Here is a 26,992-nt window from a genome sequence, read left to right as displayed (position 1 = left end):
ACTTTCAGAGGTTTATGGTCTTAGCCTACCCTTTCATGGGTTCCACAGATGTAATGGTATGCTTTTGTTGCAAATAGAATTCACAGTTCTTTTTTCAACTTGTGCCCAATTATGCATGAGCGATGCTCAGGATACAGAAGTGGATTTTCTTCTTTCATGGGATACCCTTCAAGGCCATCTGTAGCTTTCATTCTTGCACAAGGCAACTAATAAGGCCATGAATAATTAAATAAAAAAGGTCTTTGTTCAGGTTTAGTCACCATTGCCATAGATTTTTTTTTTTTACAAAGCATGCTCAGTGCTGCAATGAGAGATTCTACATGGTAAATACATTTTGCTAAGCACCTTGTCGTGCTTAATAGGCACTGAACCCCTTTTCTCTGTTCTGTTTACATAAATTTAGGATCATGTAACCTGCTATTATGAGTACTCAGTATGCACAAATTATTTTACATATATCTGCTTAAAAGTTACACTGGTAGATTTTATTTTTGACAGCTGAATGATCTTATTCAGTAACTTCCCAAAGTGTAATAAAGTACACAGTACCAGAAATTGCCAACCTAGACTGACCTGTCAGCAGCCATCTTTTCCATCCAAAATGGTAAAGACATTTCTCCACTCCGTTCCCACGTGTAGAAATGGGAAGTTGCTGTCTTTTAAGTACTTTGGTATGATATCTGAAAGAGAAGCACGTTTGGAGATTTTTTTTTTCGAATATTAGTAAACACAAGGCAATTTACCGATAGTGCAACACAATTTATAACCGTTCCTTGCAATTAATCTTTGCAAGTTCTGCTTAGGGGGAACTTTCCAGTGGGTGTTGATATTGGTGACTTGTTTTTGAAAGTAAAACTACTTGTATTGTCATGCTTGGTTTCACTGCTTAGTGAGTGTCAAGAAATAGAAATGAAGCCAGTAAAGTCCCAAGGTTCCTTTTTTTTTAAGGTGTGGAATAGGACTATGCAATGCATAGATGCTTTTTTTTTTTTTTTTTTTATAATATTTGTTAATTTTTCAACAATTCCATACAACAGAAAACACTGTATAAAACAGATTAAATTGACCAAATTTCGGACATTGTTAGTTAATTACCCCTACCGCTCCCTCCCCATCCCTCATCCCCCCCAACCTGCTCAACAATCCTTCTTGAGCTTATATTTCTTCCTACTTACTTGTTCAATTGGGCCCTGATCCTCCCACAACCAGCATCTCTGCATACTACTACTTCTTTTTAAATTCTGTCCAGCTTTCCCATAGTTTCCCACTTAATCCACTCTCAACCCAGTCACTAATTCGAAGAAGTTCCATTTTACATCTTTATTCAGCTTTCTTCCGCCATTCTCCTATTGTTGGACTCTCTACTTTCTGCTAATGGAGTGGAATTAAGCTTTTAGCAGCGTTTATCAAGCGTGGTATTAGTGAATTTTTATAACGTTTTATTGGCATCTCAATTCCGTGAAGAAAACATACCCATAGGTCTTCGGGGAGTTCTACCTTTGTAATCTCCTTGATCAGGGCAAGCACCTCCTTCCAAATGTTTTTTATTTTAGGACAATCCCACAATATATGTGCCATATTCCCAGTTGAGTCACATCCCCACCAACAATTGGGAGATTTTTCTAATTGGAACTTATAAGCTATATCCGGGATTAAATACCATCTAGATATATATTTATAGTTCATTTCTATAGTATTTCTGTCTATGGCCGAACAAAAGACTAATTTTATCATATTTTTTAATTGCACATCACTCACCCATGTTCCCAATTCCTTTTCCCTTTTTTGGATGAATGGCGGTCTCCCCTCTCTGGCTACCTCCAATAGTATTTAGTCCCAAGGTTCCTAATATGCACATACCTTTCCCACTTGAGTGATTCATCAGGTAGCAGAGGAGAAGGAGAAGGATGACAGTACAATTTCTTTTACAAAGAGTTTTATTATTATTCAATCCAGCAGAACAGATCACGTTTGCATTGCATACAGAATACATAAACAAAAAGGAAAAAAGAGCAATATAAGGCGAGATACTCAAATCTTATCAATTCCAAGAAAGAAGACTCTAAACATCCAGGAAACAAACATGACAGTCCAGAGTAGCCCAGTACCATTTCAAAACAAGCAGTGACATTAAAGTTTAACTTGATTTATTCTTTTGTAGAGTACTTCCTTTGTTTAAATTGAGATACTCCTGTGTCTAGCAGGTACAATTTTGGCCTTTGTAAATGTGCTTAATATAATATGGTATAGTCTTAGTTTACTCAGCTGCCTAGCTGCAGAGTTAAGATAATTTCTGGTGCTCCATGTTGCATATTCAATAAAGCAAGACTTTGCTTTTCTCCTTTTGAAAGTCTAAAAAAGTGTTCACATTTAAAGTGTATCTGAAAATGAACAATAAACTTTTCTTATTTGGTCCCTTTTTTCTGTTTGGCAAACCATAATTAAAACATGTTTTTATACATTGTTCTCATTGTTAACTCTGGGGACTACAGAACTACACACCTTTGTGTTATGGACACTAGAAAAAGGAAGGGTTGTATGGTCCTATCTTGTTTCTATTGTCCTAATACAGATGGGTGAGTGAGCAATGTCATTAGGATATGTAGTATGTTATTCACGGGATTACAAGGTGAAAAAAAAGGGGGGAAAAAGCTTGAAAAGCAAAACAAATTCACCCACACATCTAAGGACTGGCAAGTTTCAGTATATTCAATTTTTGCTTTGGGGTTTTACCAAAAACATCTTTATCTCCACAGGCTCTATTAAACTGATGCTGGGCAATATGTAACTTCTTGGATGTAGTGGCAGCATTATTTTTCTTTTTTTGGCTTTCTTTTCTTTATTTTGACCTGGCGATCATTCCTGTAAGACTGTTGTTTTTCAACAGATTAAGCTCTGCTGCAGGTGTAGAAGTTAGAAGGTTGAGACAAACCATCTACCACTGGCAAGGATGCTTATAATGCTCACAATGATCAGCTTTCATTTCTTTATGTAAAACCTTTATCCCAAAGGACTGACAATGCTGCTGTCCAAATGGGCACAGACAGGTGTCACAGATGGGCACAGACTGGCATCACTGCTGGGCACTGCTTGAGCTGCTCTGATCATCAGGGCACTGATGATCAGTGCCCTGATTATCTGTACAGGTCTCCCTTGAGAGGAGATGCCGTTGATCTGCTCACCTCTCCTCACACTCTGTCAGTGTGAGGCAAAGAGAGCCGATAAACGGCACATCCCTGTTTACATGTGATCGGCTGTGATTGGACACAGCTGATCACATGGGTAAAGAGCCATGCCATCGGCTCTTTACCAAGATCAGGGTCGCGCCATGTCCCAGGGACATGGTGCGCCCATGATCTCCATGCGAGATCGGTGACACTGGGGCAACGTCATATAAAAAAAAACTCAAAGCACATTGGTTTCTATGGAGAACTACACCAGATTTTGCACTCTCCTGTTTTGGTAAATCAACCCCAGGGTATTGAAATCTAGCTTGGAACAGACAATGGGGTCTGCCATCATAGTACAGACTGGATAATTATGATAAACATTAAAGTGGTTGTAAATCCTCACATATACCCAGTGAACAGCTTCAGGTGATCGACGGAGATGAAACAAATCCTCCCTTCCCTATTCCCTTTCAAAAGTGCAGATTGTGTTATTTTTCCTGATCTGTCAGCAAAGAAGAGGACGGAGAGTTACTGCGTGTAAGAGCTGATTGGAGGAAAGGAACACACCCCCCTCCACACAGCAGAAGAACTGTGTTGTGAATTAACAAGCTCCGTTCTGAGCTCTCACCCACCTCCTTCCTGACACAAATTTATCTCATGTGTCGGGAAAACTTCTCAGAAGTGACTCATGCTGAGAACAGAAGGATGAAGCACCAGAGAGAAACAACACTTAGAACTTTGGAGAGAGATAAGTAAACACTGTAGATATACAGTATGTGCTTTGCTCAAATTCCATCACTCAGGTTTACAACCACATTAACTCCCCAGCCCTTTCTCCAAAAGAGAGGAAAATCTCACTTTTGGAGTTTTCAAAAAAGGGCAAATAAAATGTAAGGAGCAGTTTTTATATTGTTTTGAGTTATGCTAAGTGAATGATGGCATGTAGTTGATTTACTAAAGACAAATAGACTGTTCACTTTACAAGGGAAGTCACAATTTGCAAGGGGATTATCCCCAGAGCTTATTGAAGGAGGTGAAGCTTTGCTGTCTTCCATCATTCAATCATGTTCAAGCAAAAATGCGTTTTTTCACTCCAAAATGAAATTACACCACATCCACTAAGCTCTGGAGAAGGCTTCTTGTAGTGTGCAACTTCCCTTGACAAGTGAACAGCCTATTTGCTTTTAGTAAATTATTCCCTATGTATCAAATATAAAGTAGGTGTTATCTGAATTTTACTGCAAATATGGAAATACATTTTAAAAAAATCAGGGAATCAGATCGCATCTGTGAGGAGGACGTGGGATGCAGCTGTGCGGTAAGAATGATCCATTTAATATTTCTATTAAGCGATTGGCTATTTTAATAATGCTACAGTTAGCAGAGGGCTGTATGGGGATTGTGAACTGGTTATTAAACAGAGTGATACAGAAATTTGAAGTTTTAATGTGGATTTACTGAAAATTGATCACAGATGGTTAAAGAGTGACATTTTTCTGTTTTGTCAAACGCAAAAACCATGGGAATATACTGTGCAATTGAAGTATAATAGAATTAAGTGTTCCACACATAGTTAGATTCCAGTATATAAAGCTGACTAGGCTAAATTAAACTAATAGGAATCTATCAAAAATATCCACAAGTACTTTAATTGGTAAAAGTACGATTACTAATAAAATGAATCACACAGTTGACAGCAACAATAAATCTAAACTCCAGCCAAAGATCGGAACTTCTGTTTAAGAAGGTGTCAGCTTCACAGGAAAAATGTAATATCTTCTTAAAGGACATTTAGGCAGCAAAAAAAAAAAACTTTACCAGCTCTGCCAAAAAATATATATATATATTTTTTTTTTTGCTGTAACCCCATTATGGAGATTTTTAAAGCATTGATTTGGGCTTTAAAAACAAACAATCTATGCTTTAAACATATGGTTACAGTAAAAATATAAAAAGAGATACATATTCATCATCTTTCACCTCTTACAACTGCAGTTTTGGTCCAGAGGAAGGAAAAAAAATGGCCAAATGTAAAACAGCATTGAAATGTACTCTGCTCTGCCCCATGTAATGTGCCCTGCTGCCCCCAATGTAATGTGTCCTGCTGTACCCCCCCGGTAATGTGTCCTGTTGAGCCCTCCATTTAATGTACGCTGCTGAACCCCCCACATAACATACCCTATTGTGCCCCCCCTTGTAATGTGTCCTGCTGTACTACACAGATAAGGTAACGTGTCCTGTTGAGCCCTCCATATAATGTACCCTGCTGAGCCCCCCAAGTAATATACCCTATTGTGCCCCCCTTGTAATGTGTCATGCTTCCCATTACCCATGTAATATGCCCTCCTACCCCCTCCCTGTTGACCTCCTATACGCTGCCCTTTTAATCCCTATACATTGCCATGCTGACCCCCTGTGCTCTGCCCTGCTGCCCCCCTGTACCCCACCTTGCTTCTCTCCACTCCCCCTCCCAGTCCTCATGAGTTTATGACCTTTATGTTAGAGGTCTGATATCTCTGGTATGAGGCTGTGTATGGTGTTGGAGCATAGGAATGACCACCAGGACTTTGCTTCTATTATGAAGTTTTTTTATTTACTGTATATGAATATATATGTTTGCGATTGTACAATCTTTTATATGGATGCATTTTCATTATATGGATGCATTTTTATTCACTGATTTGTTCACCATTATATGTTTAGTGAGACAATGTATTTTGGTTATCAATTACACTTTTGTTGGATCATGTATATATTTAAAGGGGAATCAGAACATACACACACACACACACACACACACACACACATTTTTTGTTGTTTTGTATTTTGACAATAATTGTGTATGTCTTCTGTATAATTTTTAGTTTTTATTTTTTTAAACATTTTAATTTTGGTTATCAGTTAGCACAGATTTATTTTGTTTATCTATATACATAATTTTTAACAGCTGAGCCATTCAAATCATGCATGGGACATACTTAGAATCTTGACTTAAAGCGGAGTTCTGCTTAAAAAAAAAATTAAAAGTCAGCAGCTACAAATACTGCAGCTGCTGACTTTTAATAATCGGACACTTACCTGTCCCAGGGTCCAGCAATGTGGGGGAATGAATCCTCGCTCATCTCCCCCTTCTCTCTGCGGCGCCAGCATTGTAACTGTGGGCGCCCGGCTGTGGCTTCATAGCCGGGCACCCACTGCGCATGCGCAAGCCACACCATTCGCACTGAAATTTGCTCAGTTGCAGAATTGTCGCTGTCCCCACAAATCACTATCGCTCAATTCTGCAAGTGATTCTAATTTATTATCGCTGTATCATCGCAACACTCGCAGGGAACGGAGCTTGGCACTATGATGAATCGAGCGGAGACACGGCTCGCACACACAGCGGGGGGGACATCTCAGGATCCTGGGAACAAGGTAAGTAACTTTGCTGGATCCTGCGATGCGATCCCTAGTGTGGCTCGAGGTTACCGCTTTTGGTACTGAAAATTCACCCCGAGCCACACTCGGGAAAACCGCTAAGGAGGTTAAAGTGGTTGCAAACCCTTTCATATATACCCAGTGATGTGACTGGCCTTACACAGGTGAAACAAATCCTCCTACATAAGTTGTACCTGTTTATCTGCAGCCTTCTCTCCTCTATGTCTATTCAAAGGCAAGAATTTATAAAGCTTGTCTGAGCTATCAGAAAAAAGGGGCCGGAGACCGAAAAGTACATTCTGCAGAACTCATTGAGGATAGCTCAGAGAGCTGATTGGAGGGAAGACCCCCCTCCACACAGCACACAGGAACAGAGCTGAGGCTGTCAATCTGCTGGCAGTCCCTCTCCTGTCACCATTTTTCTCTTGGTGTGAGTAAAACTTGTCAGAAGTGGTTTGTGGAGATAGCAGAGAAACAAAGCAACAGAAAGAAATGACACTGAGTGTATTTAATTGAGACAAGTAAACACTATAGAGGGATATGCTTTGTTCATATTTAAAGTCTGAGGTTTACAACCACTTAAATGTAGGCAAGGTAAGATACTACACTACACTGCTGATCTACAATATAGTCCCATAACACCATATTAAATAAAAAAGCGTAAGTAAGTTTAAATCTGAAGTTTAGGATAAGCAAATAATATCTAAACAAAGCAAATCCAAATGTGAAACTTTGCCTCTGTGCAGGAATCTCCTGTAATAAAGACCAGTCTCTCATTGTGCAGGTGGACTGGGCAGCCCATGAATATGTTACCACTACTTTTACAAGGTAATATCTTGGTTGGCGTAAGCGATTGGGGCATGCAATGTGGATTTATTTCCTTTGTGGCTATAGAGAGACATTTTTAAATAAACGTTTTTGTGCCCAGAGTTCAGCTTTTGGCATCTTTGCAGTGGAAAAAGGAACAGAATTCACCAAGGCTTCATATGTCCTCATTCAATACACTTCAAGATATATTTATAGAGGAATTCCAGGCCATGGCAATGTGATTGCCATAGAGGCACTCGTATCAATGCATAGGACAGCAAACTTAGTTTATACTCTCACTTCTGGCCATCTCTGAATGATAATTAAACAAAAAACTATCCACGCAGTCAATCACCTATCTAATGAGGGTTGCAAGCAACACAGAAAAAGTGATTCCACACCACCAGGAAACAACGTAAATTAATAAAATAGTGTAGCGCTACCCAAACAACTTGTTTGGGTAGCGTTACACTATTTTATTAATTACATTTCTGGATGATTATGGCTAAATTTAGTATATCTACTACAGAGAAAAGTCATTGCAAGGGATGATGAAAGTATTCAGAAGACTCATTACTGCTGGCCAAAAATGAAACCTTCTCTACTTCTCTTTATGGTTGATCTGTTCATTAGAAAAAAAATATATAAATATATATGAGACATGGAATCTGCCTAGACATTTAAAAGGTACGGTATGCTGTGGTATCTGGCCATCAGTAGCAGATCCTTTAAGTCCTGTAAGTTAAGAGGTGGGGCCTCCATAAATTGGACTTGTTTGTCCAGCACATCCCATGGATTCTTGATTGGATTGAGATCTTCAGAATTTGGAGGCAAAGTCAACACCTCAAACATTTTGTTGTGTTCCTCAAACCATTCTTGAATTCATCAGACCAGACTGCCTTCTTCCATTGCTCCGTTGTCCAGCTTGGATGCTCACATGCTTTTTGGAGGCAATTTTGGCTGTGGACACAGATCAGTAAGGGCACCCTGACAGGTATGCGGCTGCACAGCTCTATAAGCAACAAACTGCGATGAACAATGTGTTTTGACACCTTTCTATTTGAACCAGCTTTAACTTTTTCATCAATTTGAGCTATGGTAGCTCTTCTATTAAATTGAACTACTAGCCTTTGCTCCCCATGTGCATCAGTGAGCCTTGGCCACCCTGACCCTGCCATTGGTTCACTTGGTTTCCTTCCTTGGATCTCTTTTGGTCCTGACCACTACAAATCTATACACTTGACCATTTTTTCTGCTTTCAACACATCAACTTCAGGGACAATATGTTCACTTGCTGCCTTTTTTTTCCACTCACTTTCAGGAAAAAAAATACACTATATTGTCAAAAGTATTGGGACATCTGTCTTTACACGCACATGAACTTTAATGGCATTCCAGTCTTGGTCTGTAAGGGTTCAATATTGGAGTTGGCCCACCATTTGCAGCTATAATATCTTCAACTCTTCTGGCAAGGCTGTCCACAAGGTTTAGGAGTGTGTCTATGGTAATGTTTGACCATTCTTCCAGAAGTGCATTTGTGAGGTTGCACTGATGTTGGATTAGAAGGCCTGGCTAGCAGTCTCCGCTCTAATTCATCCCAAAGGTGTTCTATCCTCCACCTCAAACTCACTCATCCATGTCTTTATGGGCCTTGCTTTGTGCACTGGTCCAAATCATTTGGTGATGGGGGGATTATGGTGTGGGATTTTTTTTCAGGGGTTGGGTTTGGCCCCTTAGTTCCAGTGAAGGGAATTTCTAAGGCTTTAGCATACCAAGACATTTTGCACAATTTCATGCTCCCAACTTTGTGGGAACAGTTTGGAGATGTCCTCTTCCTGTTCCAACATGACTGTGCACCAATGCTCAAAGTAAAGTCCAGAAAGACATGGATGAGTGAGTTTGGGGTGCAGGAACTTGACTGGCCTGCACAGAGTCCTGACCTCAACCCAATAGAACACCTTTGGGATGAATTGAGCTGCAAGCCAGGCCTTCTCGTCCAACTTCAGTGCCTGACCTCACAAATGCTCTTCTGGAAGAATGGTCAAACATTCTCACAGTCCAGGGGTAGGCAACCTGGGGCCCTCCAGCTGTTGTGGAACTACATTTCCCATGAGGCATTGCAAGGCTGGCAGTTACAATTACTCCCAGAGGCATGATGGGACTTGCAGCTTGAGGGCCCCAGGTTGTCCACCCCTGCCATAGACACACTCCTAAACATTGTGGACAGCCTTCCAAGAAGAGTTGAAGCTCTTTTAGCGGCAAAGGAATTGCAGCTATAAGAGCTGCCTATGGACTTAGACTGGGATGCCATTAAAGTTCAGGTGTGTGTAGAGGCAGGCATCCCAATACCTTTGATAATATAGTATATATATATATATATATATATATATATATATATATATATATATATATACACATACATACACACACTATATATATAGCACACATCATGTTTCCATCAACATTCTAGGAGACTAATAGAGAATCATAAAAAAGAACTCCAAGGTAAACAAAAATTAACCCTTGCAGTGGGCCCCCATCCATATTGAAAGCTTGTTTTATCTAGGGGTGAGGAATATGCAGAAATACCTTATTCTTCATTCCCCTGGCAACCAGCACTCTCACCCACTCTGCAACATTTTGGGAATGGGACAGGGCTCTTTATGTCCTCATGTACTGTACAATGCAGGACGATTGGTCCTACACTGTACAGGATACCAGTGTAGGCTGGGGCCAGTAGCTTGACAAAGAGAAGCGGCTTTGTGGATTGGTTGTGAGTCAGGGAGAAAGCCTGCTGAAGCAAGAAATAAGGTATTTCTTTTTCTGCTATCCCTAGATAAAACAAGCATTTAACCCTTACAGTGTGGAGGGAGACTAACTGCAAGAGTTAACCTTTTTCTATTTTTACTACAGTATACTGTAACTTAGAAAATGAATTGCAAATAAAAAAATACATGATATGTAGACAATGCTGAAGAGATGAAATACAATGACCACCAAAACCTTCCCCTGCAGCAAACACTTGTAGTCTAGGCCAGGCAGTGACTAGAAAAGGTAACTATTTACTGCCTATTAGCACTAATGGTGGACTCTGTGCATACACACTGCATTCCCATGGTTAAGATCCAGTTTTTGGCTACTTGACCAGCTACAGGTCGCTTTGCTGGCATTTAGCACCTGGGTGGACACAGCACATGCATCTTTGCCATAGCACTATAACATGCTCTGAAGATACTGAGCATCAATGGATAACAATCTCCAAAATGAGATAACACACTATTTGACCTCAAAGTTCAAAGAAAAAGGTTTATTCTAAAACTTTAATTTTGTTTTATTTCCATTTATTTAAATGGTATTATTGCCCCTCTTTTCACCTGAAATAACAATTTTCACAGGTTTTCCTTGTCTATGTTTTTATTCAAATTTGGAGGAAAAAAACAGAAACAACTGACATTTATCTGAAATTCTATTACTAATTTGCAAAAAGCATGCTGTAAATGCCAGAAAGTCAGTTATTAAAGAGAGAAAGACAGGATCTGTGTGTCATGTAATAATTAGGGATGGGCGAATGGTTTGGCCTGAGCATAAGTTCGGGCCAAACTTTGGCTGTTCGGCGAACAGGTGTTTACCATTTTTGACACTTTTTTGTGAAATGGTAGGAGTACAATGTACCCTGTTACCAATTCACATGGGGGGGCAGGATCTGGGGGTCTCCTTGTTAAAGGCGGCTTCCAGATTCCGATACGCCCTCTCATCCCCCTCTCTTTTCCTGTGGCCTGCCAGGTTGCGTGCTTGGATAAGGGTCTGGTATGAATTTTGGGGGGACCCCTACGCCATTTTCTTTTTAATTTTGGTGCAGGGTTCCCCTTAAAATCCATACAGGTCTGGTATGGATTTTGGGGGGCCCCTATGCCATTTTTTTTTCATTTGGCGCAGTGTTCCCCTTAATTTCCATATCAGAACTGAAGGGCCTGGTATGGATTTTGGGGGGACCCCACGCAATTTTTTTAAAAAATTTTGGTGCAGGGTTCCCCTTAATATTCATACCAGACTCAAAGCAGACTCAGATTCATACCAGACTCAAAGGGCCTGGTAATGGACTGGGGGGAACCCATGCCTTTTTTTTAATGAGTTTTATCTATATTGCTGAGACCCAACAATTCATTACAGCCACGATCAGTTTTAGATGACAATTTTTCCTTTAGAAATGTAATTTTGCTGTGGTACGGTTCTAAACACAGGAACAATGCGCCACTTTACAGGCGTCCTATAGACACCCCCCCCAGGCATGCTATTTAAAGGAATATTTCATTTTTATTGTTTCACTTTAAACATTAAAAAAATCACTGCTCCCGAAAAAATGTTTAAAAAAAACAAAATTTTGCATTGATACATGTCCCCTGGGGCAGGACCCAGGTCCCCAAACACTTTTTATGACGATAACTTACATATAAGCCTTTAAAATGATCACTTTTGATTTTTCATGTTCGTGTCCCATAGACTTTAACTGTGTTCTTGTGTCCTTTGAATCTTTTGCCTGTTCGGATGTTCTGGTGCGAACCGAACTATGGGGTGTTTGGCTCATCCTTAGTAATAATGTCTGAAAGATTGAATAATAGGTAAGCTCATGGCTTACCAGGGCTATAATAATACTAAACAACCTATGGAAAACAAATCACTTTTATTTTCTTAAAACTTAGCATGAAGTAAATGTCATGGCTCAAGTGTATTATTTCAAAGCAGAATGCACCAGTAGTACAGTAAAAGGAGGAGTGGGATAAATGGAAAATTGTGGTAATTATCTCAGTGTTTTTTCCTTCTGAAGAGTAGATTTTAAAGGTGCAGGGACTCGCAACAGTTAAAATGTAGATGTTATAATTGGCATGTTTCACTCATCATAGCATAGAGCTTTAGGATCTATTTGCTCCTTAGGGTCCATCACTGTCCATAATCAATTTCTTCCTTCTGAGAACATTAATTGTGTATAATAACAGCCTTCCACCAATACATCATTTACCTTAAAAGGCCTATACAGCTTTTCCCTTTATTCAATCAAATCATCTCTACAAGTGCCCTTCTTTATTTAGATAAGACCTTTTAAGCCCTATACATTAATATAAAAAAATAAGATGTAACAGACAAAAACCTAATGGAAGTAGTAGTAATTCTGAAATGGTATCATGGCTACCAAGATAAGATTCAGAAAACATAGAAACAAATTTAGCACTGTCAAATCATTTCCTGAATAAAACTTCTACACTAACTGTTTTTCTTCCTAGAATCACAGCATTCCAACAAGCTGATGAGAGAAGGCTAAAAAAGGAAGGAAATTACTGTTGGCATAGGTAAATAAAACATTTTTACTTGTAGAACTTTGTTCTGGAACATTTTAATTTGGGGGCCACAGTGGCACTGCAGTGGTAAAAAAACAAGCGTTGAAAGTTGAGGGGGGTTAGTGTAGTTTAGGTTAGGAAGGCTGGAAAAGGGGTTAGCAATAGTATTGTTAAAGGTAACCTGTACGTCACTGACAACTTGGGCAGAAGTTAAGGCCATGATTACAGTCTAGGCCTGGAATCTAACATGCTCCACAGATACACAAACTGTTTTATAGCTTAACACAAGCACATCAGGAATATCATTAATTTACAGTGTATCTGTATCAAAGTATAACTAAAGGCAAAACTTTTTTTCTTTTTAGTTTTGGAGTGGAGGTGGATTAGAACACCTATCCATTTTTTATTGCTGTCTGTGTCCCTGTTAGGGAGATTCACCGCCTATATTTGTCCTGTTTTCCATTATCATGGAAAGTAAAAGAAAATCACAAATTTTGGGTTGCCCTAAGAACAGTAATAGGGGAGGCATTTTCCAATAGTGACTTAATTTGTAAGCATTTCCTCTCACTTCCTGTTTTGGCTAGGAGACAAGAAAAGAAGGGAACTCTACCCAATAGGACATGAATATCAAAAAAAATAAAACAATAAACTGACAGGGATTATAATCCTTTACTCTATTCAAAACGAAAAAAGTTTTGCCTATAGTTCTATTTTAACCACTTGACAACCCGCCACAGTACATAGCAGTAGCAGAATATATTTTGGCCTAAATTTATGAAGAAATTTTATTTTTTTATTTTTCTTTATATGTTTTATAACAGAAAATAGAAAATATCTGTTTTTTTTTTTTTAGTTCTTTTTTCTTTTATAAAATGAAAAAATAAAAAACCCTGTAGTGATCAAATACCACCAAAAGAAAGGTCTATTTGTGTTAAAAAATTATATAGATTTTATTTGTTTAGAGTGTTGTATAACCATGCAACTGCCAGGTAAAGTAGCGCAGTGCTGAATAGCAAAAAATGGCCTGTTCATGAAGGGGGTAAAACCTTCCAGAGCTTAAAGTGATACTAAAGTCTCATTCTTTAAACCTCTTCTTTTCGGGTCCCTCACCAGTAGGGATGAGCCGAACACCCCTCCCGATTCGGTTCGCATCAGAACATGCGAACAGGCAAAAAATTTGTTCAAACACGTGAACACCGTTAAAGTCTATGGGACACAAACATGAATAATCAAAAGTGCTAATTTTAAAGGCTTATATGCAAGTTATTCTCATAAAAAGTGTTTGGGGACCTGGGTCCTGCCCCAGGGGACATGTATCAATGCAAAAAGAAGTTTTAAAAACGGACGTTTTTTCGGGAGCAGTGATTTTAATAATGCTTAAAGTGAAACAATAAAAGTGTAATATTCCTTTAAATTTCGTACCTGGGGGGTGTCTATAGTATGCCTGTAAATGGGCGCATGTTTCCCGTGTTTAGAACAGTCTGACCGCAAAATGACATTTCAAAGGGAAAACAGTGATTTAAAACTACTCACGGCTGTAATGAATTATCGGCCCGACAATACACATAAAAGTTAATTGATAAAAATAAAAAAAAGTGTCAAAAAGGTTAAAAAACACAAGAGATGGTCCTTTAGTCCTTTATTTAAAGTCCTTTATTAATTTATTTTTCTTTCCGCTTCTTTTTCCATCTTCTTTCTTCTGGTGTTCTTTCGGTGTTCTTCTTCCTCCATCTTCTTCTTCATCTTCTTCTCCTTCCCCTCTTCTCGTCCCGCATCTTCCTTCAGGCTTCTTCTCTATTCCGTCCGCATGATCTGCCTCAGTGGGAGTCTTCAGCCGTGTGACGCTTCGCTTCTTCTGACACTTCTTATATATTGGAGGGCGGGGCCACCCAGTGACTACGCCTTCCTCCGACGCATGGGGAATTCAAGGGACTTTCCTGTGGCTTTCCCCGTGTTGTGACCCCACCCCCCTCTGACAACATGGGGAAAGCCACAGGGAAGTCCAGTGAATGCCCCGTGCATCTGAGGAGGGCGGGGTCACTGGGTGGCCCCACCCTCCACTATATAAGTAGTTTCAGAAGAAGCAAAGTGTCACAGGACTGAAGACTCCCACTGAGGCGGATCGTGTGGACGGAGCGGAGGAGAAGCCTGGAGGAAGATGCGGGACAAGAAGAGCGGAGGAAGAAGAAGATGGAGAAGAAGATGGAGGAAGAAGAAGAACACCAAAAGAACACCAGAAGAAAGAAGATGGAAAAAGAAGCGGAAAGAAAAAGAAATTAATAAAGGACTTTAAATAAAGGACTTAAGGACCATCTCTTGTGTTTTTTAACCTTTTTGACACTTTTTTTTAAATGGTAGCGGTACATTTGTACCCCATTACCAATTCACACAGGGGGCTGGGATTTGGGGGTCCCCTTGTTAAAGGGGGCTTCCAGATTCCGATAAGCCCCCCTTCCGCAGACTCCCACAACCACCGGGCAAGGGTTGTGGGGATGAGGCCCTTCTCTCCATCAACATGGGGACAAGGTGCTTTGGGGGGCTACCTCAAAGCACCCTCCCAATGTTGAGGACATGTGGCCTGGTATGGTTCAGGAGGGAGGGGCCACTCTCTCATCCCCCCTCTTTTCCTGTGGCCTGCCAGGTTGCATGCTCGGATAAGGGTCTGGTATGGATTTTTGGGGGGACCCCACACCATTTTTTTTATTTTGGCATGGGGTTCCCCTTAAAATCCATACCAGACCTGCAGGGTCTGGTATGAATTTTGAGGGGGACCCCCATGCCATTTTTTAAAAAAATTTTGGCGTGGGTTCCCCTTAATATCCATACCAGACCTGAAGGGCCTGGTATGGAATTTAGGGGACCCCCACGCCATTTTTTTAATTTATTTTGGCACGGGGTTCCCCTTAATATCCAGACCTGAAGGGCCTGGTATGGAATTTAGGGGGACCCCCACGCATTTATTTTATTCTGGTTCGGGATTCCCCTGTGGGGAAATCCCATGCTGTTTTTATCAATGAACTTCTAAGTGTATTGTTGGACCGACAATTCATTATAGCCGCGAGTTTTAAATTACTTTTTTTCCTTTGAAATGTCATTTTGCTGTCAGACTGTTCTAAACACGGGAAACGTGGGCCCCTTTACAGGCATACTATAGACACACCCCAGGTATGAAATTTAAAGGAATATTACACTTTCATTGTTTCACTTTAAGCATTATTAAAATCACTGCTTGCGAAAAAAACGGCCGTTTTTAAAACTTTTTTTTGCATTGATACGAGTGCCCTGGGGCAGGGCCCAGGTCCCCAAACACTTTTTATGACAATACCATGCATATAAGCCTTTAAAATTAGCACTTTTGATTTCTCCTATAGGTTTTTAAAGGGTGTTCCGCGGCTTTCGAATTTGCAGCGAACACCCCAAATTGTTCGCTGTGCGGCGAACTGGCCAACAGCCGATGTTCGAGTCGAACATGAGTTTGACTTGAACTCAAAGCTCATCCCTACTCACCAGCTCTCCTGGCCCCTCACTCCTGCCGAGTCCCCCCACAGCAACCCGAGTTAAGCTACTGCTCTGTGTGTCTATTCAGACATGGAGCCCTGGCTAGGCCCCTGTAAAAATAGAGAACAATAAACACATAATGTCAGCTGCATAGCAATTGTCCATGAAATACAAAGGGGGAAGGGGTGTGACGGTCCATAAAAGCAAGTGAGAGGGGCATGACAGCCTTTAGGCCAAATAAAAAATGGTCCCAAAGAAAAGCCAAAAAAAATTCTCTGACTGGCTTCTGAATGTCCATTAAATTCATAAAAAGGAAGGAAAAGGAAATGTCCACCTTATAATTCTCATTCTTCTAAACTTTTCCCAAAACGTTTGTAAAACATTGATGAGCACAGAATCGAACCAAAGATCCTCCCCCAAAAACCCTGCCCTTTTTGTAGGGATACAACTTGATATTCACGGACAGACGAACTGATGCATTGGGCCTTCGGGCTGGCGTATCTAGATCACTTTTGTGACGCTCACTGGAATTTCGTAGACCTTGGGCGTGCGTCATTTGGCTAACCCTCAAAGTCTCATTCCCAGGAACATTTTCCAGCAGGAGTCCACCTTTACTCATCTCAGCACCTCCCATGGCATTTGAGCAACAAAGATGAACAACAAAGATTTTCATGTAAAAGCTGTAGTCATCTTTTCATCCGGATAGGTTATAGGGCAAGTAATGAATGGGGTGGGCGTTTCTTCATGTGCATGGGGCTAGGGGTGAATGCGGGCTGGGGCAGATACTCCTCATCCAACATGAATAATCACACAATCTACCTGATTAATTCAGGCCTTAACCATTGGAGGTATTAAAAAAAATATTCCTCATTAACTCAAACATAAGTAAAGCATGCAGAAATAAAAATGTTTCTCAGCATTTTTATATAGATTTAATATAGTAAACAAAACATTTTTTTCTTTCAAATCCAGTATTTCAACAGGATTTCAACAAAACTTAAACACTTTTAATTCCTTCTATCCCTGGGACCCAAGTGGACCCGAGGGTCTCAGAACAGAACATTTTACCCAAACACATATTCTGACTCAGAAGTCAGCCTCCCAACTTTGCAAATATACAGGTGATACTCGAAAAATTAGAATATTGTGCAACTTAAAAGGTTCAACTTAATAGGTGAAACTAATATATGAGATAGACTCATTACATGCAAAGCAAGATCGTTCGAGCTGTGATTTGTCATAATTGTGATGATTATGACTTACAGCTCATGAAAACCCCAAATCCACAATCTCAGAAAATTAGAATATTACATGCAATTAGGGATGAGCCGAACACCCCGCCGGTTCGGTTCGCACCAGAACCTGCGAACGGACCGAAAATTCGCACGATTGTTAGAACCCCATTGATGTCTATGGGACTCAAACATTTGAAATCAAAAGTACTCATTTTAAAGGCTAATTTTCATAGTATTGTCCTAAAAAGGGTTTGGGGACCCGGGTCCTGCCCCAGGGGACATGTATCAATGCAAAAAAAAAACTTTTAAAAACGGACGTTTTTTCGGGAGCAGTGATTTTAATGATGCTTAAAGTAAAAGAAAAAAGTGAAATATTCCTTTAAATATCGTACCTGGGGGGTGTCTATAGTATGCCTGTAAAGTGGCACGTTTTTCCCGTGCTTAGAACAGTCCCTGCAAAAAATGAAATTTTTAAAGGAAAAAAAGTCATTTAAAACTGCTTGCGGCTTTAATGTAATGTCGGGCCCTGGCAATATGGATGAAAATCAGTGAGACAAACGGCATGGGTACCCTCCAGTCCATTACCAGGCCCTTTGGGTCCTGTGTGGATATTAAGGGGAACCCCGCACCCAAATTAAAAAAAGGAAAGGCATGGGGCCCCCAGGCCCTATATACTCTGAACAGCAGTATACAGGTGGTGCAAACAAGACAGGGACTGTAGGTTTGTTGTTAAGTAGAATCTGTTTGTAATTTTGAACTGGTACATTTTTAAAGTGTAGCTCCAGCCAAAAAATCTGTTTTTAAGCTTTTACCTCACGTTTTGTCCCAATGACAAATGTTTTTTGAAAATTTGGGTTTTTTAGTGAAACAAGGATTGGTGATACAGCATCAGTGGAAAGGAGAAACGTTTTTCCCATATTAACTCTTACAGGAGAGAATCTCCCTTCCTATGGGGTAGATTTAATCTCACTTCCTGTTGTCTCCTTCCCTTTGCAAGTAGGAGTCGTTTGTAAGTTGGATGTTTGAAAGTAGGGGCCTGCCCTATATACTCAGAAGAAATTTGGGCCTTAGGTGTTGTTGTGGCCTCAACACTGTAAGCCCTCACAGGGCCCTGCTGTGAAATATTAGATCAAGAATTGTAATTACATGCCACTGTTGAACAGGGCCAGAAAAAATGGGCCTTTGGTGGTGGTGGTGCTGGTGGCACAACACTGTAAGTCCTCACAGTTAATCTTGGTGGGCACAGAAACGGTCCCTGCTGTGAAATATTAGATCAAGAATTCTAATTACATGTCCCTGTTGAACAGGGGCTGAAAAATTGGGCCTTAGGCACTGGTGCTGGTGCCACAACACTGCAACCCCTCACAGATACTCTAGTTGGAATGCAGGAAGGAGCCCTGCTGCAAAAGAATTGCATCAAAAATTGTAATTACATGCCCCTGTTAAACAGGGGGTGAAAAATTGGGCCTTAGGCACTGGTGCTGGTGCCACAACACTGCAACCCCTCACAGATACTCTAGCTGGAACGCAGGAAAGAGCCCTGCTGCAAAGTATTGCATCAAAAATTGTAATTACATGCCCCTGTTAAACAGGGGCTGAAAAATTGGGCCTTAGTCACTGGTACTGGTGCTACAACACTGCAACCCCTCACAGATACTCTAGTTGGAGCGCAGGAACTAGCCCTGCTGCAAAAAATTGCATCAAAAATTGTAATTACGTGCCCTTGTTAAACAGGGGCTTAAAAATTGGGCCTTAGGCACTAGTGGCGGCGCCCAGAACCAAAAATGTTCTTACAAGCTACCAGCCTGATCATTGAGGAGGAAGAGGATAATTACTCAGCATCAGCATAGGCAGTCTTTGAAGGGATCTGACATTTAAAAAAAAATTATTCGGTTACATCAGCATCAGGTGCTTGGTAGCTGGTGGTGATCCAAGACTGATTCATTTTTATGAAGGTCAGTCGATCGACTGAGTCGGTAGACAGATGCACCCTGTGATCGGTTACAAAGCCTCCAGCAGCACTGAATGTGCGTTCCGAAAGAACGCTGGATGCAGGACAGGCCAGTAGCTCAATTGCATACTGTGCAAGCTCTGGCCAGTGATCCATCTTCAAGACCCAGTAACCCAGAGGATTTTCGGGGGGGAAAGGTGTCCAAGTCAGATCTTGCCCCTAGGTATTCCTGCACCATGTAAAACAGATGCTGGCGATGGTTGCTGGAACCGATCATACCTTGGGGCTGCGGACTAAAAAATTGTCTGAACGCATCGGTCACACGGCCACCTTCTCCACCGCTCCTTCTTTGACCGACCGAAGCCTCAGCAACACGTCCAGAAACAGGAGTTTGTAACCTCCCAGTCTCTGGGAACGCGTTGCACAGACCTTTCTGCAAGGCCTCCCGAAGATATTTCATCCTCTGCTCCCTCTGGGATGGCAAGATAAGGTCCGCAACCTTACCCTTGTAACGTGGATCAAGGAGGGTTTCCAGCCAGTATTGGTCCTTCTCCTTGATACCACGAATACGAGGATTCTTACGCAGGCTTTGCAGGATCAGGGAGGCCATGCAGCGTAGGTTTGCTGAGGCATTCGGTCCGGAGTCCTCTGGGTCACTGAGGGCAACATGGTCCGCAGCCACCTCCTCCCAGCCACGTACAAGTCCATGTGTTTCTTGGGACTGATACCTTAAAGACTGCTGCTGATGCTGAGTGCCAGGCTCCACCTCCATACTGACACAATCCTCCTCCTCATCCTCTTCCTGTGTGATCGGCGGGCATGCAGGAACACTGTCTGGATAAAGGGGGCCTTGAGAGCTAAGGAAGTCCTCCTCTTCCTGCCTCTGTTCTGCCTCAAGTGCCCTGTAAATTATTCCACGCAGCGTGTGCTCCAACAGGTGGACAAGGGGAACAGTGTCACTGATGCATGCACTGTCACTGCTTACCATCCTCGTGGCCTCCTCAAATGGTGACAGGACAGTGCATGCATCCCTGATCATGGCCCACTGGCATGGGGAAAAAAAACAAGCTCCCCTGACCCTGTCCTGGTGCCATAGTCACACAGGTACTCATTGATGGCCCTCTGCCGCATGTGCAGCTGCTGCAGCATGGCCAACGTTGAGTTCCATCTGGTGGGCATGTCACAGATTAGGCGGTTCTTGGGCAGGTTAAACTCCTTTTGGAGGTCTGCCAGCCGAGCACTGGCATTATATGACCGGCAGAAATGCACACAGGCTTTCCTGGCCTGTCTCAGGACATCCTGTAAGCCCGGGTACCTGCCCAAGAACTGCTGCACCACCAAGTTAAGGACGTGAGCCAAACAGGGCACATGGGTCAGTTGTCCCTGTCAAAGGGCGGAAAGGAGGTTGTTGCCATTGTCGCAAACCACCATTCCTGTCTTATGTTGGCATGGCGTCAACCACCTCTGAACCTGCCCCTGCAGAGCTGACAGAACCTCTGCCCCAGTGTGGCTCCTGTCCCCCAAGCACACCAGCTCAAGCACCGCATGGCATCTTTTGGCCTGCGTACTTGCGTAGCCCCTTGAATGCCTACGGAGCACCGCTGGTTCTGAGGACAAAGCACAGGAAGAGGCCATGGAGGAAGAAGAGGAGGAGGTGGAGGAGAGAGGTGTGTCACAATCATTAGTAGTGGCATTTTGGAGGCATGGTGGCTGAACAACCTCCAACACTACTGCACCTTGTCCTGCATCCTTCCCAGCTGCCAGCAGAGTGACCCATTGTGCCATGAAACTTAGGTAATGTCCCTGTCCATGCCTGCTGGACCATGAGTCAGCGGTAATATGCACCTTACCGCTGACCGCCCTGTCCAGCGAGGCCAAGACATTGCCTTCCACATGCCAGTAGAGAGCCGGAATCACCTTCCGTGAGAAAAAGTGGCGTTTGGGTACCTGCCACTGAGGAACCGCACATTTCACAAACTCACGGAAGGGGGGCAGAGTCTACCAACTGAAAAGGTAGCAGTTGAAGTGCTAGCAATTTTGCCAAGCTAGCATTCAACTGCTGGGCATGTGGATGGCGGGGAGCGAACTTCTTTCGGCGGTGCAGCAGCTGGGGCAGGGAAATTTACCTGGACATCGGTGTACCGAAAGGTCAACATATGTCTGGTCAAGCATGTGGTGCCCAAGCGGGAGATGTTTTGGCCACACGAGATACGCTTGTTGCAAATAGCAGGGGTGCGATCTGATGCACTCGTCTCAAAAAAGGCCCACACCAAAGAACTTTTGGAATAACGTGCAGAGACAACAGCGCCCTGCACATGCGGACCTTTGCGGTGTGATGCAGTCAGTGTGCTGCCCTTAGGCTGGCCCCTGGAGGGCATCCTGCCTCGTGGTGATGTGCCTCCTCCTCCTCCTCTCTCCTATCAGGCACCCACGTTGAGTCAGTAACCTCATCATCCCCTCCCTCCTTATCACTGGAGCAAACCTGGCAGTATGCTGCAGATTGCTGTCCTTCTTGGGCACCCCCTCTGTCCGTGCTCACGTTACTGCCTTCATCTAGCTCAGTATCATCATCAGAGCCTTCTAAACGCTGGGCATCCTCCTGGAGCATGTACCCAACACTGTGGTCAAACAGTTTGAGGGACTCCTCAGGAGGACATGGCGGGGCTAGGGAAGGAGTCACTGATGCCATTGAGCCATGGGAAGAGGCCGCGTTGGCAGCTGCTTTGCCAGACAAAGTACCCTGAGCATTAGTGAGAGAGGATGAGGAGGATGATGACGGCTTGGTCATCCACTCGACCAAGTCTTCCGCATGTTGCTGCTCAACACGTCCAGCTGCCTAAAAAAAGGCCAAGTATGTCCCACAGCCACGTGCTGATGAGGATGCACTGTCTCCATGACCAGCACTGTTGCCTCTAGACACAGAGCCTGCTTGCCCTCTTTTATTGGCTTGTGACTGTCTGCCTCTCCTTGTTGGCCTTCCAGACATACTAATGGCCTGTAGCTGCACTAAGCTGGGATATATATATATATATATATATATATATATATATATATATATACACTGATACTGCAGCTAGCAAAATCAACTGCCTGCCTGTAGTATGAGAACACCACCAACCTTCTTCAGGTAGCTTTAGCTGAACACTGTGCAGAGCTCACAAAAAACTAACTTGTAGCTTATTTAGCTGCCTGCGGTAGTGATAGGATCAGGAAAACACCACTAACCTTTTACAGGTAGCTTTAGCTGAACACTGTGCAGAGCTTGTAAAAAACTAACTTGTAGCTTATTTAGCTGCCTGTGGTAGTGATAGGATCAGGAAAACACCACCAACCTTCTACAGGTAGCTTTAGCTGAACACTGTGCACTGTGCAAAAAACTAACTTGTAGCTTATTTAGCTGCCTGCGGTAGTGATAGGATCAGGAAAACACCACCAACCTTCTACAGGTAGCTTTAGCTGAACACTGTGCAGAGGTCGCACTACACTAACTTGTAGTGTTAGCTGAACACTTTGAGGAGGATGCACTACACTAACTTGTAGCTTATTTAGCTGCCTGCGGTAGTGATAGGATCAGGAAAACACCACCAACCTTCTACAGGTAGCTTTAGCTGAACACTGTGCAGAGCTTGCAAAAAACTAACTTGTAGCTTATTTAGCTGCCTGCGGTAGTGATAGGATCAGGAAAACACCACCAACCTTCTACAGGTAGCTTTAGCTGAACACTGTGCAGAGGTCGCACTACACTAACTTGAAGTTTTAGCTGAACACTGTGAAGACGCACTACACTACCTTGTAGCTTTAGCTGAACACTGTGCAAAGGTCGCACTACACTAACTTGTAGTTTTAGCTGAACACTGTAAGGAGGACGCACTACACTAACTTGTAGCTTTAGCTGAACACTGTGCAGAGGTCGCACTACACTAACGTGTAGTCTTAACTGAACACTGTGAGGAGGATGCACTACACTAACTTGTAGCTTTAGCTGAACACTGTGAGGAGGACGCACTACCCTAACTTGTAGCTTTAGCTGAACGCTGTGCACTACACTAACTTGTAGCTTTAGCTGAACACTGTTCAGAGGACGCACTACACTAAATTGTAGCTTTAGCTGAACACTGTGCAGAGGTCTCACTAAACTAACTTGTAGCTTTAACTGAACACTGTGAGGAGGACGCACTACACTAACTGTAAATAGTCTAGCTGCCTGACTGTGGTACTAATAGGATCAAAAGAACACCAGCAATTTTCTTCGGGTAGCTGTAAATACTGTAACAACGCAAGCCTGCCTGTCAGTAGCAAGATAACAGGAACGGATCTAGCTAAACTGAATACAGTGTGTGTATATATATATATATATATATATATATATATATATATATATATATATATATATATATATATATACACACACACAGACACACACACACAACACCTGGGATGCATATATATACACAATACACTGTGAGTGCAGCTAACTCACTGACTGTCCTGCCTAATCTATCTAACTTAAATCAAATGACACTGTCTCTCTGTCTATCTCATTCTCTCAATGCCGGAACACACACTACACAGGGCCGCCGTGCAGGCGGCCTTATATAGTGTGGGGCGTGTACTAAATCCCCTGAGCCATAATTGGCCAAAGCCTCCTTGGCTTTGGCCAATTACGGCTCTCTGTTCAGACAATTGGCCAAGCATGCAGGTCATAGTGCATGATTGGCCAATCATCAGCCAGCAATGCACTGCGATGCCGCAGTGAATTATGGGCCGTGACGTGCCACACAAATTTGGCGCTAACAGCCCATATCGTTCTCAATTTGGCGAATGGGCGAACAGACGATGTTCGAGTCGAACATGGGTATGACTCGAACACGAAGCTCATCCCTACATGCAATCAATAAAATAAAGATTGTACATAGAACAATATCGGACCTCTGAAAAGTATAAGCTTGCATATGTACTCATCACAATTATGACAAATCTAGGCTTGAACTATCTTACTTTGCATGTAATGAGTCTATCTCATATATTAGTTTCACCTTTTAAGTTGCATTAGTAAAATAAACGAACTTTTGCATGATATTCTAATTTTTCGAGTATCACCTGTATCTGATCATCAGCAACAAACAAAACATTGATGGATAAACAACAATTACATCATTAACACTTCACAATTGACACTCTGGGAATTCAAAAGGTAAATATATCCAGAATAGTCACTCTGACTGTTATTCAAACAAACTTTCCCCTCAATATTTTAGTATTTCATGGACTCAATACATGCAACAATTAATTTTGGTCCTGGTTACTTAATTTCAGTAACTCTTCAAAAATTTATAGTTTCAACATTTTTTACCAAAATCCCATCATCAATTTGAATTCAACCCCAAACTTTTAGGGAAATATATATTATCAGGAACATGGGCCTAATAACCTCTACTCCCAAAACAAGAAAACACAATATGAGACAACTCTTTGTGTACATTTTAAACAAACACTTAAGATACTTTACAAATCAAATAATACCATGTGCATTCATTAAACACAATACAACCACTTTCTCATTCCACATTCATTTGGCCATTCCATTCCTTCTTCATTTAGAAATGTTTTCCATATTTTCCCTTCGAACATCTTTGAACACCTTTTCCAATTTTTTTTTTTCTCAACATCAACAAAATTTTTATAACATATTTTTTTCCTGCATAAAACACCACTCTAGGTTCTTCTATAACACTATAATATTATTTTCCTACATAAAACACCACTCTAGGTTCTTCTATAACACTATAATGCCATTTAATGCCATTTACTGAACACTTCGGAGCTCAGGGCAATTATATCAATCCGAAATATAGCACATTTGCTGATATTGAAAAAAAAACACCTTTTAACTTCAATAATGTAAGGATAGGCAGTTACAATTAAAACAGTCCTTAAAAGTCAGACTCTAACTAAAATAATCAAAATACCCTATACATAAATTGAAATGCTACTCTTAAAAATGTGTATCTGATCAGATTCCTCAAAAAAACATTTGGTACCAGCACATACATGTAATTTATCAGTGACGTGTTACATTCACCTTTTAATGTTTCCAATTAGCTATGCATTGTAACATGTATTTTTAATCTATATAGATAACTTTTCTGAATTAAATCCTTCTTTAACATTCACTCTCCACCTCAAAGTCTCTAGGACTCGCTGAATATGGAATGCATATATAGCAGTATGCTTTGCGCAAAAGCGGTGGCGAAGGCATGGTCGGAGGTTTGATCCCCTTTTTCACTTGAAGCAACATAGCAGATCCATGCAAGCGGATATGTACCTCTGTGTATTGTGCTAAACAATACTTTGGATAGGAGGAATCACTCAAATAGTAACTTGTCCTTGTCCTCTTCCTTGATTCAATCCTCTTAAAGCACCACACACAGATGAGTACCCTACTCTGTCCCTCTCACCTGTCCACTTTAGCAATGCTCTCCGTCTTGGCAAGATCATAGGACATATATCGACTACCTAACAATCCATTTGCATTCAGAAGAAAAAACAACTTATACTCTAAATTGGAATTCCAAGACAAGACAAAAATTTCACATGCACATAAAATTAAGCACTTCTCTCTGAGCAGGTGGAAGAGAATTCCCTATACTAACAACAGCTTTCCCTTAACTAATAACCAGTAATTCACTTTTTAGCAGATTTATATAAACATATAGACAAAAGTACTTACCACTCTCATGATATTTGGATATAAGCAAGGGAGATTTTTAATAACTTTGTCCCTACTTCTGACTAATTGTTTTTTTTTTTTTTTTAGGAGCAGCAAGCTACCAATGAGCGTGTACTTCTCCACAGCTTTCCCAAAACGCTTAAAGCCAAATTGGGCATAACATAGAAACCCCAAGCTGCTACAAAATATGCAAGTAATCTAGCAATACCAACCAGCAATCATAAGTTATATTACCAGTCTAGCAATACTAATTTGCACAAACTTCCTACACTGAGGCGTTTATCCTATAAGGATAAAGGATTTGGACCTGGATTTTGTGGAGGGATATCTTTCCCTTGTCTTTGACCCATAATGCAAAATACTGTAGACCACTTTGACTGTCCAACCTTACAGTCAGTGTATCTACACAACAAATTATCTTATTACTTCTATGCGACAGAAAGGAAAGCAAAGATTTAGCGGTAGCTGTTGGTTACCTAAATACCCTTCCCAAAAGGATACTGAACTGCAGCTTCTAATATACAGAGTCTTAAATAAAGACTCTGGTCTCCCAAAGACCCTACAACGTCCTTCCTTTCTCTTTAAATTTCAAAGGTTAAGACTTTATCAGAGCCAGGGTAAGAAAGAATTTGTCAAAATAGACAAAGGTCTACCCACCGTGGATGATTGTCTTATCCGGGTTGAGCCCCCATTTGAAAGGAAATAGTAGGTATTCTGGACGGCCACCCTTCTTGTAGGTACACCAACAGAGCCCTCAGATATCTGGAGACACCGAATGGATGAGAGGCAGGTTGGCCATTCATATGTCTGAGTTTATTGAGCATGAAAGTAGCTTATATTCAGTATAG

General features: G+C 41.6%; 1 long non-coding RNA gene across 4 annotated transcripts in view; it reads right to left on the bottom strand.

The window, feature by feature from the left end:
• The window catches only part of LOC141139794 (uncharacterized), a 1,361,894-nt gene that overhangs the window by 853,274 nt on the left and 481,628 nt on the right, over nucleotides 1-26,992 (bottom strand). For all 4 annotated transcript variants that reach the window (XR_012243807.1, XR_012243805.1, XR_012243810.1 and 1 more), the window contains one exon: nucleotides 574-680. This is a non-coding gene — a long non-coding RNA (uncharacterized lncRNA). The remainder of the gene's footprint in view (nucleotides 1-573; nucleotides 681-26,992) is intronic.

Source organism: Aquarana catesbeiana, linkage group LG04, assembly GCF_042186555.1.
Source record: "Aquarana catesbeiana isolate 2022-GZ linkage group LG04, ASM4218655v1, whole genome shotgun sequence".
Taxonomy (NCBI): Eukaryota; Metazoa; Chordata; class Amphibia; order Anura; family Ranidae; genus Aquarana; species Aquarana catesbeiana.
The sequence above is the reverse complement of the archived record's forward strand: the minus strand, read 5'-3'. Positions and strand labels throughout refer to the sequence as shown.